Source organism: Nanorana parkeri, unplaced genomic scaffold (assembly GCF_000935625.1).
Source record: "Nanorana parkeri isolate BGI_ZX_2015 unplaced genomic scaffold, ASM93562v1 scaffold307, whole genome shotgun sequence".
NCBI classification, from domain to species: domain Eukaryota; kingdom Metazoa; phylum Chordata; class Amphibia; order Anura; family Dicroglossidae; genus Nanorana; species Nanorana parkeri.
The window spans coordinates 1,199,570-1,214,417 of record NW_017306575.1 but is presented as its reverse complement, the minus strand read 5'-3'; the positions used below and the strand labels follow the sequence as shown (position 1 = coordinate 1,214,417).

The 14,848-nt window shown below is 44.3% G+C and overlaps 1 pseudogene; it reads left to right on the top strand.

Moving 5' to 3' along the window:
* The first annotated feature begins 1,377 nt into the window (after positions 1-1,377).
* LOC108788138 lies at positions 1,378-2,884 on the top strand (annotated as a pseudogene).
* The last annotated feature ends 11,964 nt before the right edge of the window (positions 2,885-14,848 follow it).

Sequence of the window (14,848 nt, the reverse complement as noted above, 5' to 3'; positions counted from 1 at the left end):
CTTCACAGACATAAAGTGTCTCTATACTAAACACCTTTACACCATCATCATTGGTATCTGGTGGGTGGTGTCCTTGGTATCTCTATCCAGCACCTGACCTGCCCCCTCTCTGTAGTAATGTGCTGTCACTTTAATAGTGGTCTCACCACTGACACATTCAGTACGGACGTTCTCAATGTCGTCTTTAGGATTCTCTTTTTGGCCAACACCAGAGCCTTTGTACATAGATGATTGTCTGTCAATCACTTTCTCATGGACAAAATGTTCACTTGCTGCCTAACATATCCCACCCACTTCCAGGTACCATTGTAATGAGACAATCAATGTTGTTCACGTCACCTCTCAGTGGTCATAATGTTATGGCTGGTGTAAATATACTTCTAAATATGCAATATACTTATACATTTAAATAAACTTTGCTAAGCAATAAAAGAAACCTCTTTGGGAAGTCTGGGATTCCATTCAAGTAGCAACATTTTTAAGGGCTTTTGAACAATCGAATTTTGTACAAATATTTGGAAGAAATTCTAACCGTGTATGACTAGCGTAACACCCAGTTATATACTAACCTTATCTATCCACTATAGGCTCTCCATAAGGGCCAATTCACACTAACCTGCCAACTGCATTTTAGCAGATGGACTAATGCGTTGTGGCAACTCTGGCAGTGTGCATTGTAATACACACTGCTGGAGCTGTGTCAGTTTAAATTTGTTTTCCTTTTTTTAACTTTATTGGTAATGTACAAAGTGTACACTTGATTCAGTTCCCCACAAGGCAGCCCAGTGCACTGTGCTGTCAAGTGCGACCTGTGGTGGCATCCAGTACCCTGCAATAAAATGCAACATGTTTGCATTTTATCACAGCGCCCCATCCATCACACCTGCGTTATTGTGTGAGGGGGACACACCGAATACAATTAATTTATACATGCCCTTGCAGTGACTTGCGTTGATCTGGTGTGGAAAAATGCAGGTCACCAAATTGTGTGAACAGGCCCTAAGACCACTTCTATGATCAACAGCAAAAAGTTTCCCAGCACACTCACCAACCAGCATGCAAAAAAAACTTCCCCCAACGAGTCACTGCACCAAATCAGCCAAGCAAAACAAATAGCAAACGCACTCATCAACTTATAACCAGCTTTCAAGCAAGGTGCACATGGAAGGGCTTTATACAGTACAACAGCAAAAAGTTTCCCAGCACACGCACCCCGATAGTTTGCCATTTGTTTTGCTTCACTTCTATGATCATTTGCATGATCTGGATGTGAGTTGCAAAAACAAAGTAAATCTGTGACCATGCTTTGTGCACATAGTCTTAACAAGCGGTTAAAAAAAATTGCACTTGACATTGCTATCGGGACATCTATCGAATTCACAAGCTAACATCATGAGGGAGATCGTGCACCTTCAGGCCGGCCAATGCGGCAACCAGTGGTGTATTTTGGTTTGAGGCTGCCCTAGGCAAGCCGAAACTCAGGCCCCCCCCCCACTAAATTTGCCCCACTAAATTTGCCCCACCCCTTACTGTTTTAAGACTTTTTGTGTAACCTGTCAGTCGCTAGATCGGCCCCACATTACAGATTCTCCCTCCCTCACTCACTTTCTTTCTTCACGATCCCGACAGGCGATTAAGGGAACCAACTTCTCCGCCCACCTTTCTTGCCGCCTCCTCCTCCCACGTAGCCCGATCAAAGCTGCGGGGACCCGTCTCGGACCCGCCTCCTCCTCACCGTCCCGGACCCGTCCCCTTCTACTGACGTCCCTTGCTGCGGCGGCCTCCTTCTCACCGTCCCCCGCTGCCTCCAACTCACGTCCCTTGCTGCCACCTGTTCACCATCCCCCGCTGCCTCCGGCTCACCATCCGCTCGCTGCATCCTCCTGGTCTCCGATTGCCCTGTTACTTCATGAGGCTGCCGGGCTGCGGCATTTTCGCCGCTCCTCTGGGGAATGCCGCCCAAGGCAAACGCCTTGTTTGCCTCGCGGCAAATACGCCCCTGGCGGCAACCAGATAGGAGCTAAGTTTTGGGAAGTCATCAGTGATGAACTTGGAATTGACCCAACTGGCACATACCACGGTGACAGCAATCTGCAGCTGGAAAGAATAAATGTCTAGTCTACTACAACGAAGCATCAGGTGGCAAATATGTTCCCCGTGCAGTTCTGGTGGATCTTGAGCCAGGCACAATGGACTCTGTGCGATCCGGACCCTTCGGGCAGATCTTCAGACCAGACAACTTTGTTTTTGGTCAGAGCGGTGCTGGAAACAACTGGGCAAAGGGTCACTACACGGAGGGAGCAGAACTGGTTGACTCAGTAATGGATGTTGTAAGGAAGGAAGGAAGCAGAAAGCTGTGACTGTCTCCAGAGCTTCCAGCTCACACACTCCCTGGGTGGTGGTACTGGCTCTGGTATGGGTACCTTCCTTATCAGTATGATCCGAGAAGAGTATCCAGACAGAATTATGAATTAGTTTATGTGCAGCTACCCCGAAAGTAAGACCTAGCGGATTTCTGTAATATAAGACCTACCACCGAACTAGGTCTTATTTTCAAGGTAGGTCTTATATTACAGAAATCCCTGAAGATAGCGCTAGGTCTTACTTTCGGGGTAGGTCTTCCTTTCGGGGAAACACGGTATGTTCCGCAGAAAGGCCTTCTTGCACTGGTACACTGGGGAAGGCATGGATGAGATGGAATTCACTGAGGCAGAGAGCAACATGAATGACCTGGTGTCTGAGTACCAGCAGTACCAGGATGCCACCGCAGAAGAGGAGGGAGAATTTGAAGAGGAGGCTGAGGAAGAAGCTGAATAAACTAACGTGTTCCAACTGTTGTACATTTTAAAACCTGTTTTGTTTCCTTTTTCATGTTTGTTCACTTTCCATGTTCTTGTTACAAGCGTTAGATCTTCAGCCATTGAGAATATCTATCTTGGCCTTAAGGTGGAACTCAAGGTTTGCCTGGCTTTCATGTATTGTAGAATTCTGCCCAGGGCTGCCAACTTTATTTCATCCAAAGAAAACCTGAGTAATATGGGGGCTAGAATTGTAACCTTTCTGAATGCTGGTTTCCTGGCTTCAATATTGATTTCACTGAACTGGAACAAGTATGTAATGATAGAACACGCTTGTTAATTTCAGGGACTCATTTTAAAGCCAGCCAACAAGTGCTCGAAGCCAACTGCCTGCACAGGATTTCCTTTAGCTGTAACACATCCCCCTACGAGGCACAGCCATTCAGGAGTTGTTAAAGCAGGTCTCTATTCAGTTCACTGCTATGCTCATACACCAGAGCAGATGGGGCAATAGAATGACCCGGTGGTCAGAATACAAGTAACAATAGAAGCTGCATACAATTGACTAGTTCTAGGTGCTGTAAACTTGACTACTGTTCTTGACCTAAACCTATGTTAATATTTGTCATTGCAAGCTATACAGAAAAGTGACTATTAAATGCAGTTTTTCTTTAAAAAAAAAATTGCACTTATCCTACCCTTTCCAAATACATACTTACCTTGATCCAGGCCACTACAGCCTCCTGTATTTTGATTTTACATCCTATCCTGAAAGTCTTCTGCTCACTGCTCATCCCTGCTCAGTAGCCCCACATTGACTTACTGTATATGGAGCTTTGTCCTCAGGGCTAGAGACTCTCAGGATATGTCTATTGTGTAGCAAGTTACTTGCTACACAATAGATTCACCTACACACATAGTTGCCGCTGGTCCAATTAACTATTTAGACACTCACTCCTAGCGCTGTGATTTTAGGATTATTATTCTCAGGATATGTCCCCTTGGAAGTCAATGTGATGTAGCTCGCAGTATACTGAGCTTTGGGTCACGGGAGGACGCTAGTATTAAAAACCCATAGTTCTCCTTTAAGGTACTATTTTTAAGCTGTAACTCCTGAGTTTAGGGTCACTTTCAGTATACTTTATTTTAAAAAGCCCTTATCCTATAACCCTGTTTGAATGTAGATTTTGGCTTGAAAATTCTTGTACAACATTAAGATGATAGCTGCAATTTTTTTTTACATTGCACAATATTTGCTTAGATTTTTATCTATCTTTTCAGTAAAAATAAACTAAAATTAATTTCAATAAACACAAAAACATCTTTTTTTTTAAAAAATATAAAAGATGAGAATGCGTCGAGTAAATACACACCAAATAAATCAAGCCTTTAATTTCTACGCATCCACAAAACTGGAAAAAAAAAAACTCAGATATCCCAAATTGTACATAGGTGATGCTTCAATAACCTTAACGGATGTTTTCTGCAAGCACATGGCAGACATGTTTTCCTTGGGACCATGTGAAAGAAGAGAAATGGTTTCTCTAACATATGCTATGATTAGTAAATAGTTGCGCAAATGACTGTCTATACATAGAATACATGTGTCTGTGAATATTTACACTTGTATGGATAACAATTTCAGTCTGTTTTATAAACACAAAGTTATTGTTGTAGTGAAAACAAGTAGGGAGTCTCCTGACATTTCAATACAATACCAAAAAACCTGACTTCCTTTTGCTTCTTGTGTTTGTATTCATGGAATAATTTACACAAACATCAGTCGTTAGCATAGTAAAACCAGTTTTTTCCCACCCACCACACCTGGTTCACACCTGTACGTTTTGTAGCGCGTTCAACGCTCTACGAACGCTCTACAAAACGCTCAAACATGAAAATCCCATTGTTTTCTATGGGTATGGTTCAAACCTTGGCGTATTTCAGCCCGTCTGAACGCGCTACAAAACGGCCCACGCCTGAAAAGGTACATGAGCTTCTCTGCGGCATTTTTGTTGCGCGTTTCCATTGGGATACAGCCAAGAAGCCCTCAGAAACACGCGTTTGCCACGTGTTTTTTTTACAGTGAATCGCGGTAAAAAAACGCGCGTCACGAAACGCGCATATTCGATACGCCTAGGTGTGAACACAGCCTCAAGGTGCCCATACACTGCACGATTCTCGTACGAGAATCGTGGGAAATCGCGCGATCGTATGAGAATCGTACAGTGTATGGAAGGCGTGCGACCGTTTCTACTGTACGGTCACACGTCTTCCGTCGAACCAGCATGCTAGAAAACCCGCCGGGAATCGTACGATTCTCGGCGAGTTAGTGGCCTGCTGGTTCGACAACTGCCGAACAGGCCGGTGTGCGCACGCTGCCCGTTTGCAGTCATCGTAAGCCCGCCCCTCATTACAGTCATTGTAAGCCCGCCCCTCAGGGGGGCGGGCTTGCGATGATCGCAAGTACGATCTGCCTGTCCAAAATGGGCAGATCGTACGTTTTTTGAAGTACTTTACAACCCTCGCAAGACAAAAGTCTTGCGAGGGTTGTAAAGTGTATGGCCACCTTTAACCATCTTGTTTGTTTCCCCTTACCTTGTGAAATCAGATATACTCCACCATTTCCAGGTGGGGGAACGCAGATCCAGCAGTGTGATGGGGGGGATAAATGTATCCTGGAGTTGGGCTTTAAGGATGTTAATGAGATTCACTATAAAACTACTTACTGATAATTGAACTACTTGCCTCCCAGAGCAATTTCTTAGATTTGCACACACATGATAAAATCAGAATTTTGGGCTAGAAAACAGCTTAAAACCCCCAACAATGATATATTTTCTGAAAGCAGAGGCCCTGTAGAATAAAAAAAGTGCTAATGCTAGTTATAATATATAATATTTATGTTGAACGGTATTTGCGTAAATGTTTATCAAACCATTATTTTTAGGATAAAATACACTAAAATGAAATTTAATGCACAGAAACAGAATATAATACCCATTTTTTATATAAAAGATGGGGTCATGTCGGGTAAATAGATAGCAAACATGTCAAGCCTTAAAATTATGTGCGCCTGTGAAACCGCAAAAAAAAAAAAAATACAATACCCAACATTTCCCACAGGCGACGCTTTAAAAGCTTTTACCACTCATCAGTTTAGTGTTAACATACCCCCTCTCTCTTCAGGGACATCTCTGCCCTTGCTGTGACACACATCTGCAGCCAGGGGGAGTATGAGAGACAGAGATGAGAGCTGAGCTGCAGACTTTGGATAAAAACGTGAAATCTGCATATCAGTAGCAGCGCTGTTTAGTCTGCTTAGGTTGCACATTTTAAGGAAAAGGATACGTACACGTGAAACAGCTGATGAAGCAGACTATGAAGTTATCACTATGTTGACATGCTTGGTAAATGGAAAGGTTTACTTTAAGCTGACATACAAAAGGCATCATAATGTGTCAGCTCTTCCTGTCATCTCATGAATACTCTTGTCCGGAGTCTGAGACTCCATGAAGCGTCTGTGCAAAGATTGAATTTCTGAAAGAATCTGCTAGCCCCCGCGTGACAATGCTCAGGCCCCAAGCACTACATTGTGGGCTAGGTGTGTCTACTATTCCCATATCCCAGAAAATATTGGGTGGAGAAGGATGTGGCTCACTCTTTTTACATGAATCCAATCAGTGTATCTGTCTTTAGGTAACCATACACATCACAACCTGACTGTACAATCACCTGTAGATGGACCAACAACAATGTATTATCAGGGCATGCCTGACTGGATTGTTCTCCACTCTGCTGCCAGGATTGGGAAAAGAAAGCCCTGTACAAGCTCCAAACCAACTTGTTAGAGCTTTTACAGGGCTTTAGACTACGTCCCTGCACCCATGGGACAGCGCAAGGCAAATCACAATTCACCAGCGCTGTCACATGGTAGACTGTAGTGAGTCACATGTTCACCCATACCCAGAAGTCCTGGGTATATGAATTCACTCCTGGCAGCTGAATAGAGCGGTATAGGAGTAAGGGCTTCTTCACACCATAAACACTGCTGGAACACACTGTATCACATCCCAGTTGGCTTCCTGCTTTGCCCGCACCAGAACGCGTTTCGGTCCAGTGCAATCTGAAAAAATAGTGCATGCAGCAGTTTTTCAGATCGCACTGGGCCGGAACGCAGGCACTGATGTGCCACGCTTTCTGGTGCGGGCAATCCCCCCTGAAAGCAAGAAGCCGGCTGGGGTGCGCTCCAGCAGCCAATCGTGCTAGAACGCACTGGAGCTGGTGTGACCCGACCCTAGGGGCTTGTTCACACCATGTCCAGAGCAGATTGTTCCCAGACTAAGAAAGCATCCCAATGTATCCCTATGGTATTTCTGGGCTCTGTTCACACCAGCGCAATCTGTTCCTGACCAGACAAACAAAAATACTGCTTATCTCATTTTCTCTAGTCTGGAAAGCATGGAAATGCATCAAAAACGCATACAAACGCATTAAAACAGACTAGACCGCACCTGAAAGCCCATTTTAAGCTTAAAAAAACAGAATATAAAACAGAGATGCTGATTAGGTGTCATGTGCAACTACTCCAGTTTTGATAAATCCCCCAATATCTCTTTCAACATTGGGGTCAATGCACCAAAATTCAGATTTTTTCCCCCCACACAATGCACAGTAGTGCATTACTGCATGCTGTGGTCATCTGCTATTCAAAGTGAATAGTACCACAATGCAACACACCATGGCACGTGCAATGTGGTAGCGCACATTAAAACACGCACGTTACTGCAATGCACATGTATGAAGCTGGCCTGGAGGACTCCAGAGCTGAATGGTGTTTTGTTTACATTACACTGCATGCCCTCCTTGCTCCTAAACAAACACTTCAGCAGCTATTACTAGTCCACGCACAGTTGTGATTTCTCCTGTATTTACCCACCTGACTGAGAAAAGGGGATTTGTTGGCAGTGCTAGTAAGAAGTCAGATCCCCATCCCCCGTGTCCCCTCCCTAGACTTCTCCATTGCCACATACCAGACTGCTGGGTGTAATGCTGGACTCTGACCTCTCCTTTCAGCCCCACGTGCAATCTCTGTCAATTATCTTGCCGTGTCTTCACATTCACAACATGTGCCCTTTTTTAACCAAAGACTCCAGCAATACATTGCCTCGTTATCTTTCACCATGACTGTTTCAATTCCCTCCTCATTAACCTACCTGTACACAGACTATGCCCCCTTCAGGCTAGGTTCAGACCCGAGCGACACCCGGGACACGCGATCATGTGCTAGTGCACACAGCGGTGGATTTCAATGGGGTTACACCCCCCATCACTAAAAAAAGGTACAAGGTCCTTTTTTTGCCACACACGATGCGCTGCTTTTTTGTGTTTAATTGCACAGGCAATCCATGCGGTTTTGTGCCCGATTGCCGCGCGGTGAGGAGTCGCCCAGGTGTGAACCTAGCTTGTCTGCTGCCAGCCCCATCTACCTCACCAATCGTTCAGTGTCCACTGCCCCTTTCTGTCAATTTCTCCATTGGCATCCGCTCACCCAATAAATAAAATTCAAAATGCTAACAACATACAAAGCCCTCCACAATTCTGCCCCGACTACATCTCCAACCTCATCTGAAAGTATCACCCGTACCATCAATAGTGGGCCACGGCCTTCCAGCTGTGCTTTAACTACAAATCCCATCATGCTCTGGGATTAATTGTCAGTCTTGCAATGCCTCATGGGCCTTGTAGTTCCACACCAGCTGGAGGGCCGGATCTGCCTACCTCTGCGTACCATCTCCTCCGCTCCTCTGAAGACCTCCTGCTCTCCAGCTCCCTCATCACCTCCTCAGATGGTCGCCTCCTGGACTTCTCCAGAACCTCTCCCATTCTCTGGAACTCCCTACCTCTGTCTGTCCCTCTTTCTTTCAGGCCCCATTCACACCAGGGCGACAGCATTTCAGCGCTTTTTTCCCGTGTTTTTTGTACTGCATTTTTGTGTGTGTCAACGCGTTTTACAGGCGTTTTCTGTTCATATGTCCATATGTCGTCCAATGAAAAGTATTCTCAGCTGCAGAAACGTGTTTTAAAAAAAGCACTAAAAAGTGCAAAAACCCACTGACCGGTGCGTTTCCATTGAAGCCTATAGAGCAAAAAGCTGATAAGCACCACATAAGAAATTCATGGACTGTTTTAAACAGTGGGCGTATTGTTAAGCAGGATTCAGCAGGTTTGCATGAACGAGCCCCATAGGAATACATGGGATTTTGATTTCTATGCGTTTCAGCACAGAAAAAAAAACGCACGACGAAACACTCTGGTGTGAACGGGGCCTTACTCTGTCCGCTTTCAAGTGATCCTTGATAACTCATCTCTTCAGGGAAGCCTATCCTGCTTCTACCCAACTGAACTGTAATTTTCTCCATCAACTCGTCCTCACACAGTTATAATCTTTTGTGTCACTTGCCTCTCCCTTTTAGATTGTATGCTCTCATGAACAGGGTCCTCCTAAAGCTGCCCACACACCTTACGAATATCGGACGATTTCCGTATGCGATCGCATTTTCGTCCGATATTCGTAAGGTTGATGGGCTGTGTACAACCGCAAATATTGTACAATCGATCAACTTTTGAGTATCTAGCAGGTTAGAAAACTTCGGTCGATCGTACGATTTCCGCAAGGTTGGTGGCGTTTCCGTACGTCAAAATTCGTACAACTTACACTGCATGTGCAGACAAAAATACGTGCGGACGATTACCGCAATTCCTCCAGGTGCCTTTCTGTTAATTACTGCAGATTCAACCTTGCGATAATCGGGCCGCCGTACGACGGTTCAATCATCGGACGAAAAGTTTTGTCCGATGATCGCAAGGTGTATGGGCAGCTTTACCCTCTGGCATGAAATTGTATTGTCACTGTACTGTCTCCCTCTATTTTGTAAAATGCTGATGCTATAGAAATCCATAATACAGAAATAAAAGATCATAAGACCGGTGTTTTCCCCCCAAAACATACATAAAACAAAACATCACATGTGTTTGTTTATTAATATTGCAAAAATGAGATGAAAGAATGATCTGACTTGAACAAAGAAAGGAGATCTTGCCAAGCAATAAGATTTCTTGACTCACCCTGGAAATAAAAACTGAAATCTAATTTATCACCATGGGGGAAATGTATGAAAACTGCTCCAGTTATTATAAATCCCCTCCATGGGTATTGCCTCTGCTGGCCTCTCTAGTTCTAACATATAGGCCCTGGTATATTCTGAGGCGAGTTCAGTTGCTCAGCCCCTGCGATTGCCGATTTAGCAAACCGCCACTGAACGCAGTGCTGCAAGTCAGCGCACAGCTCTGCTAACTTAGCGCTCGCAGCAGAAGTGAATGTGGATGCAGAGCGCTGAGCGTGAAGGTGGGGACAGAGCACCAGCAGCCATTTTACCTGTGGGCACACCTGGCAGCGCTAGAAAGGTGCCTGAACCCCGATGGAGGAAATCAATATTCAGTATGGGAAACTACAATTTAATATTTTGGTGGACGAGCACACTAAATATTCATTGAAAAATGGTATTTAGTAGTCACAAATAGTATCCTTCGCCATTTTGCTTTGCACTGTGCAGCTGAATCGTTCAATGAATTTGCTTCAGCGACCTTAAGTGCTGCGGAACAGCTACTAGGCGCTTGGCTAAGAAAATGAACACATCCCCTGGTCAATGCATATCAATAATAAACATGTTACCTTTTATTACACTGTTAGTAACAATCTGAATGAATATTACACTTGTTCAAAACCAACTAAACCCCGCTAAAACCGTGTGTCCACAATGGGTCATATATCCTCCCATACACCCAGCACGAGGACACATGTCCTCTCACCTACTACCCCCACCACATTCACCTATTACGCCCTGACTGTACAGGCCACGCCCACTCAGCTACATAACACAACACACAGAGTCACGCGCTAGGTAGTCACATGAGCCGCTGGGTAAGCCCGCCCCATTCCCAGGGTTCAGCCAATAGAAGACCGCGTGTCTGCTTTGTAGGCAGGGCCACAAGTTGTGTATATAAACGCGCCGGTGGCCGGTGATGTCTGCATATTCCAGCTGGTGATCATCTGTGGTAGGTTATGTGGGAGAATGGCGGAGGGGAAGGGGGCCCCTAGGGATGGAGGAGGGGCGCTGCGCCGAAGGAATGTGTGGATGTTTATTGTTTGTGAGGGGTTCTAATAGTCCCATAGCGTTATAACTCGCTTCTTTGCACCCTGTATACTGTAGTGGATGAGCGAATACGGCGATCTGTGCTGTGTGTGGCCCCTGGGCATTGTCCATTCCTCCTTGATTAGTGTTCCATCCTGTTGTCTTGTGCTCTCCTCCCTGCTCCTGATGACTCAGCTGTCCTGGCCGTGTACTTGTTTACTCCGTGTGTGCATTGGTCTGTATGCAGATGGCCACACAGACCTCACTACATCATTAGCTGACATCTAATCACGATTTGATGTCCCATTTTTCTCAGTGATGGCAAAACCTCTAGGACTATTATACTGGCTTATGATTTAAAGAGTTAGCTTAAATCCTATATCTGGTATAGTGAAAATTCTCCCCTTGCACTGCAAGGGTTAACTGCTTAATGCCTGGGGGAGCTGTATAAAGGACTATTTTTTTTATTTTTTTTACCTGCTCCCCCTGGAAGTCAGTGTTCACCTCTCTAGTCTATGATCTGGATCCCTGAATATCTGTGTCCTCTTGTCAGTCTAGGATATGGTTTGTATTGTATGTATCAATGGGCCTCTGACCTGGGGGGAAGGGAAGGCATGGGTGCTAGTCTTGTAGACACCCAGAGCAGGCATCGGGTAAGTGTTTTACACTGGTCCCCGGGGGTACCCCCACTGCAAGGGGAGAATTTGTTTCCCTTGATCTCCACTCTCCCAGAAAAAACTGATAACTCCCATTTCACATTTTGGTACAAGTTTGCATAATGGAATCCCTGCTGCTGGCTATAGTATTCAGCAGTGGCTCTGTTGTATTAATGTTCTGTTAAGCCAAGAATCTTCAAATCAGATCTTTAACATATAAAAACTATCACTTGCGGAGCAGGCAATGCTCAAACTTTGGCAGGAATTCAAGCAGTGTATGGTCAGCAGGAGGCTGAGTAGTGCATTCTAAGTTAAGTGACACTAAACTTGGGAGTTAAATCTTAAATACATTCATGTGCCTTAAGTATTACCAAAAATGTATCTTTTGTAATGCACTTTTAAAAGAAATGTCCTTATCTTCACATTGACATTTATTCTAAAGAAACGTAGCTTTCTCTAATTTATGTATAAACCTGCTCTAAAGAAACAGCTAAAAGGTCAATATGAAAAAAAATGTAGGTATGGAAGCGTCAACATGTAGTAGGAGTTTCTATTGACTGCACTTAAGCTGAAACTTTAGGTGCTCATACACTGTGCGCTTATTGCACAATAATCGCAAAGTGTATGGGAGGCGTGCGACTGTTTTTACTGTACGGTCCCAAGTCTTTTGTCTAAGGAGCATGTTTGAAAACCAGCCCAAAATCTTACTATTTTTGGCTGGTTTGTGGCATGCTTGGGAGACAAATGCTCAACACGCCGGTGCCCGTTGAGCATTGCGGTCATCGCAAGTACGATCTGCCTGTCTAAGATGGGCAGATCGTACTTTTTTTTTTTAAATTACTTTACAACCATCGCAAGTCTTGCGATGGTTGTAAAGTGTATGGCCACCTTTAGGATGGTGTAGGGAGTGGTCAAAACTCCTCAGGTTTTATTGTGGTTTCCTGATGGGATTCTTCCTCTGTTTTTGGGGGGTGGAGTTCCTCCTTCCTGTTTTTAAGGGACTTTTTTTTTTTTTTTTTTTTTCTTGTCTTTCCCACTGCTTTGTTCTGGTGGTAGTGGTCACCAGGGGAAATGGCGATGGAGAGTTTCATGTAAGGGAGCAATTAAACATGACGGGGGTTCTAAATCTTCCCAGCCCTATTCAGTCATAATTAAAAGTGTCTTGGTATACTGTAGGGCTCATTTGCACATGCATTCTGGTGTTATATAGGGCAGATGTTACACCACATCCCATTGTTTACTTTATTGAAGGGTCACAAAATGACTTTTCATGCAACTCTATGCACTATGGCACATTGACGTGCTGCAGCATATTGACAAGCGGTGTGGTGAATTGTGCTGCATACAGATGAATGCAGCATTACACTTCACACCTCCACACATTCTGTGCCTTGTTCACACCATACATTCTATGTACTCTTGGGTTAACCCTACATTGCTTCGTGCAGAATAGCGGAGCGCAATGGACATGGTATGAATAAGCTCCTAACGTAGAACTGAATTTTTTTTTGTATAGAGTAAAGGAGGGTTATAAGCCCCGTCGGCTTTTTGCCATCTGTGTCCATTTTGGGGAGGTTTCCCTTCACTTCCTGTCAGCCACAATGGGCGCTGAGAAAAAAAGCTTTCCAAAGAGCAAGAAATCCCTGATGGTCAGCAGGGTCGCAACTAGGTTTCCCATTGGAAGATTTTTCAATCTAGTCCTGTTCTGATGACCAGAAACTTGGGATTTTTCAGTGATGCCAGTCACAAGAACAGATGGAGAGGGTGGCTCTCCTTAAGGGGGATGCAGATGGCAATAAGAACCTGATGGGTGTTCTAATCCCTCCCTATGCATCCTATCTTAAACTAGAGTTTTGACTTCAGTTGCATTTTAATGGTATGGGTTAATGACCCGTCAACCCCATATTTTAAAGAACTCAAGGTAAATAAAATCTTAAACCTTGTGGTGGGGCAACCCCCTACACTGCAAGGGTTAATTGCTCATTTTGTCTAGGGAGCTAAAATAAGCCAGCTGGCACCATTGTTTGGGTGTTAAATTTGTAATAGCCCAGAGTTTTTAAATTGGCAGAATAAAATTACATGTACAAAACACTCTCTCATGCCATCTTCAAAAACCAGGTTGTGATTTACACCTTTAAAAGTTTTACACTTCAGCTAGAGTGATTTTTGCTTTGTTTGGTGGTCATGCAGTTTGTGTACACTGTCAGCTGCTGGTTTTCCTCTCCCTCTTGAGGGGGGGGGGGGGGTTGCACTGCTCCAGCCCCAACTAGTTAAATCCTAAGTAGAGCTGTTTATACAGTGTTCTCTGCCTCTTGAAGCTGAAAGCAAAGAGATTCCAGACAATAGAGGGGGTGGGTGCTTAACATGACTCAGCAGTGTGTTTAAAAGGCAAAGGCCTCCCTTTTAAGGGCAGGTTCACACCATTTTCTGGAACGCAGTGCATTGCAATTTTGCTGCATTTGGAATTTTTTTTTTTTAAATTTTGCTTAATTTTATTACAGGTGCATTTGTATGTGTTCCTGCCCAGATCAGACAAAATAGGACCACCAGTACTGGTTTGGAACAGACTGTGCTGGTGTGAATAGAGGCCAGAAATGGCATAGGGGTACGTTAGGATGTGTTTTAGGTCTGGAAACAATCTGGTGTGGTCTGGAGATGATGCAGACATGGTGTGAATGGGCCCTAAAGCAAACTGGATACCTCCAATGTATCCTGTATGAGATTTTATCTTGAAGTAAGAACAGATCTTTCCTGTGTGATGCTGGAACTTCATTAGAGGGCCAACTGGGAGTTGATTGTCTTGGTGTTGTACATGAGCTTCTTTGCAGTGTTTTTTGTTGTGCATTTCCATTGGGATACAGCCAAGTAGGATACAGCGTGAATCGCGGTAAAAACGTGTCCCGAAACGCGTGACAAACGCGCATATTCGATACGCCTAGGTGTTAACAGAGCCTAAGGCTTTTAGTGAACTTTATTAAATGTCTTGCTTGTCACATGGTTTAAATGGTAAATAATTTTGTATCTTAAGTTTACTTGGTATGTGCCAGTGGCTTGACTTGGTGTCTTCTGCCGCTGGAGTAGGTCACACTTATTTTTTTTTTTTTCTTAAACTCTACAGAAGGCCCGTTTTCTTATTTGGAACCATGATTGTTTTTTTTGTATTTGCCTGTTTTTTAATTCATATTTTTTTACCTGCAGATTA